The following is a 4,690-nucleotide window of genomic DNA, read 5'->3' as shown; positions in this document are numbered from 1 at the left end:
TTGGGGGCGGGGGAGAGGAGGGGGGGCAAAGAGATTGGCGGCTGTGTCGAGCTGGAAGATTATCTCATAGCCATCACTGAAATTGCATTGTACTGGATGGTCGCTCTGTAATTGTACTGTCAGTCAATAAACCCAGCTGCTCTGTGAAATCTGGCCGGTGTCTGGGAGAGGATAGTGGCGGGGTCTGAGGGTGACCCCTGTCCGACGGCGTGCCCTGCCCCTCGTGACCGAAGGTGAGGCCTCCAGTTCGTGCCCGACAGCCCTCCCAGAAGGGGCTCCGATGGGCTGGGAGTCCAGCTGAGCTAGCAACGTTCCCCGAAGAGGCCATGAACTGGAAGGGGGAGGGTGACCACAGATTGGGGGAGGGGGAAAGGGGGGCTCCCTCCAGCGGCCCCTCGCGTTTTCTGTCTCTCGGCCACTCAGTCCATTCCCATCCAACTCACTTCCTCCATCACTCCCACATAGAGAGAGGCACGGACTAAACTGATGGGTGCTGTCCCCTTCGTGGGGGTGAGGTAACCAACACCAGAGGACACACACTGAAAGCGAGAGGGGGGAGCTTCGAAGGAAATGTAAAGGGCAACTGTTTTCTTCCGCTCACAGACCAGTTGGGTGCCCAGAATGTGCTGTGTGGTAGAGGCTGAGCTGTTAGGGGCTTTCAAAAGATGTCTAGATGGGCACATGATTGTGAAAAAAGGGAAAAATATAATGGACATCCCGGCGTCAGACACAGAGTGAAGCTCCCTCCGCACCGTCCCACCACACACTCCCGGGGTCAGACACAGAGTGAATCTCCCTCCGCACCGTCCCATCACACACTCCCGGGGTCAGACACAGAGTGAATCTCCCTCCACACCGTCCCGCCACACACTTCCGGGGTCAGGCACAGAGTGAAGCTCCCTCCGCACCGTCCCACCACACACTCCCGGGGTCAGACACAGAGTGAATCTCCCTCCGCACCGTCCCACCACACACTCCCGGGGTCAGGCACAGAGTGAATCTCCCTCCACACTGTCCCATCATATACTGCCAAACAGAGGTTGTGTGGAAAGTGAGAGGCAGTGTGGTCCTATCGATCTCTCTCTCTGCTCCTGTGTTTAGTGTTCTGGGACCAGATGGCCTCAACAATGTTTACAGTTATCTGCAGTCCTCACGGCCATGAACTTCTGATGGGAAATGTCCCCAGTGTCTGGATTGCATCCCAGATCTGTCCCTGTGGCCTCCCATTGAAGCTCACTCCTGACGTGCACAATCCTTCCCGGAATATGGAGGGGCAGGGGAAATTGCAATTCCCCGTCAGGCGAGACGTGAAGGGGGATGGGTCTTGTGGGTGGAGCGAGTGAGGGCAAAGGGAATGGAAACGGTTGGAATGAGCGGTGTGTTCCTTGATGAAAAGAGAGAGACAGAGCACGAAAATGAGGGGAATGGCAAGGGAAAACAAAAGCAAATCTGCAGATGCTGGAAATCCGAAGCAACGCACACAGAATGCTGGAGGAACTCAGCAGGCCAGGCAGCATGTGTGGAAAAGAGTGAACGGTCAACGTTTCGGGCCAAGATCCTTCATCAGGACCGGAAAAATAAAGATGTGGAGTCAGAGTTGGGTGGGTGGAGGGGTGTGAGGATGGCGGGAACCTGTGCACATCGATCAACGATTCCTCCTGCTGTTAGATACTCCCTCCTCCATCACTGCCCTCCCCTCTTCCTCCCACACTGCCCCATCAATCAGCCCTCCTCAAGCACCTCTCCCTCCCCTCACCATCCCGTCTCTCTCTCTCTCTCTCTCTCTCTCTCTCTCTCCACCTTTCCCACATTTCCCTGCTGGTGTCAACCAAACTAATCCCATCCCAAAGTGAACCCATTTCTACCTCAAGTCGAACTAACTCTATTTTAAACGAATTCCTTCCAAAAGTGAACTGATCCCATCTCAGAACCATATTAATCTCATTTAGATGGTGTGCTGTCATCAGCACCAAAACGGCCCATCATTGCAACACAGGGAACGACAAAACAAAGGGAAATCACATTAATCCCACTTCCATCAGGGAGGGGGCTACGCAGCATCCACACCAGGGCCACTGGACTTAGAAACAGTCACTTTCTCCAAACAGTAAAACTGGTCTGCACCTCCAGTCACCAACTCACCCCTCCACTACTGTATAATGTCCTCTGTGTCACCTTATGCACAGACACTCATGTGTCGAGCATCCCCTTGTATACAGACACTCCTGTGTCGAGCGTCTCCCTGTATACAGACACTTCTGTGTCTGGTATCTCTTGTATACAGATACTCCTGTATCTAGTATCCCTTGTATACAGACACTCCTGTGTCTAGCGCCTCCTTGTATACAGACACTCCTGTGTCTAGTATCACGTGTGTACAGACACTCCTGTGTCTAGCGTCTCCGTGTATACAGACACTGCTGTGTCGAGCGTCTCCCTGTGTACAGACACTCCTGTGTCAAGCGCCTCCTTGTATACAGACACTCGTGTCTAGTATCACGTGTGTACAGACACTCCCGTGTCTAGCGTCTCCGTGTGTACAGACACTCCTGTGTCTAGCGTCCCCTTGTATACAGATACTCCTGTGTCTAGTATCCCTTGTATACAGGCACTCCAGTGTCGAGCGTTTGCTTCTATACAGCGACTCCTGTATCTGGCGTCTCCTTGTATACAGACACTCCTGTATCTGGCGTCTCCTTGTATACAGACACTCCTGTGTCTAGCGTCTCCTTGTGACAGACACTCCTGTGTCCAGCATCTCCTTGTATACAGACACTCCTGTGTCTAGCGTCTCCGTGTGACAGATACTCCTGTGTCGAGCGTCTCCTTGTATACAGACACTTCTGTGTCTGGTATCCCTTGTGACAGACACTCCTGTGTCTAGTGTCTCCTTGTATACAGACACTCCCGTGTCTAGCGTCTCCTTGTATACAGACACTCCTGTGTCTAGCGTCTCCGTGTATACAGACACTCCTGTGTCCAGCATCTCCTTGTATACAGCACTCCTGTGTCGAGCGTCTCCTTGTATACAGACACTTCTGTGTCTGGTATCCCTTGTGACAGACACTCCTGTGTCTAGTGTCTCCTTGTATATAGACACTCCTGTGTCTAGCGTCTCCGTGTATACAGACACTCCTGTGTCCAGCATCTCCTTGTATACAGACACTCCTGTGTTGAGCGTCTCCTTGTATACAGACACTCCTGTGTCTAGTATCACGTGTGTACAGACACTCCTGTGTCTAGCGTCTCCGTGTGTACAGACACTCCTGTGTCTAGCGTCCCCTTCTATACAGATACTCCTGTGTCTGGTACCCCTTGTATACAGGCACTCCAGTGTCGAGCGTTTGCTTGTAACAGCCACTCCTGTATCTGGCGTCTCCTTGTATACAGACACTTCTGTGTCTAGTGTCTCCTTGTGACAGACACTCCTGTGTCTAGCATCCCCTTTTATACCGATACTCCTGTGTCTAGTATCCCTTGTATACAGGCACTCCAGTGTCGATTGTTTCCTTGTATACAGGCACTCCTGTGTCTAGTGTCTCCTTGTATACAGACACTCCTGCGTCTGGCGTCTCCTTGTGACAGACACTCCTGTGTCTAGTGTCTCCTTGTATACAGACACTCCTGCGTCTGGCGTCTCCTTGTGACAGACACTCCTGTGTCTAGTGTCTCCTTGTATACAGACACTCCTGCGTCTGGCGTCTCCTTGTGACAGACACTCCTGTGTCTAGTGTCTCCTTGTATACAGACACTCCTGCATCTGGCGTCTCCTTGTGACAGACACTCCTGTATCTGGCGTCTCCTTGTATACAGACACTCCTGTGTCGTGCATCTCCTTGTATACAGACACTCCTGCGTCTGGCGTCTCCTTGTGACAGACACTCCTGTGTCTAGTGTCTCCTTGTATACAGACACTCCTGCGTCTGGCGTCTCCTTGTGACAGACACTCCTGTGTCTAGTGTCTCCTTGTATACAGACACTCCTGCGTCTGGTGTCTCCTTGTGACAGACACTCCTGTGTCTAGCGTCTCCTTGTATACAGACACTCCTGTGTCGTGCATCTCCTTGTATACAGACACTCCTGCGTCTGGCATCTCCTTGTGACAGACACTCCTGTGTCTAGTGTCTCCTTGTATACAGACACTCCTGCGTCTGGCGTCTCCTTGTGACAGACACTCCTGTGTCTAGTGTCTCCTTGTATACAGACACTCCTGCGTCTGGCGTCTCCTTGTGACAGACACTCCTGTATCTGGCGTCTCCTTGTATACAGACACTCCTGTGTCGTGCGTCTCCTTGTATACAGACACTCCTGCGTCTGGCGTCTCCTTGTGACAGACACTCCTGTGTCTAGTGTCTCCTTGTATACAGACACTCCTGCGTCTGGGGTCTCCTTGTGACAGACACTCCTGTGTCTAGCGTCTCCTTGTATACAGACACTCCTGTGTCGTGCATCTCCTTGTATACAGACACTCCTGCGTCTGGCGTCTCCTTGTGACAGACACTCCTGTGTCTAGTGTCTCCTTGTATACAGACACTTCTGCGTCTGGCGTCTCCTTGTGACAGACACTCCTGTGTCTAGTGTCTCCTTGTATACAGACACTCCTGCGTCTGGCGTCTCCTTGTGACAGACACTCCTGTATCTGGCGTCTCCTTGTATACAGACACTCCTGTGTCGTGCGTCTCCTTGTATA

The sequence above is a fragment of the Mobula birostris genome, unplaced genomic scaffold (genome assembly GCF_030028105.1).
Source record: "Mobula birostris isolate sMobBir1 unplaced genomic scaffold, sMobBir1.hap1 scaffold_4236, whole genome shotgun sequence".
Taxonomy (NCBI): domain Eukaryota; kingdom Metazoa; phylum Chordata; class Chondrichthyes; order Myliobatiformes; family Myliobatidae; genus Mobula; species Mobula birostris.
Note: the sequence above shows the minus strand (reverse complement) of the source record.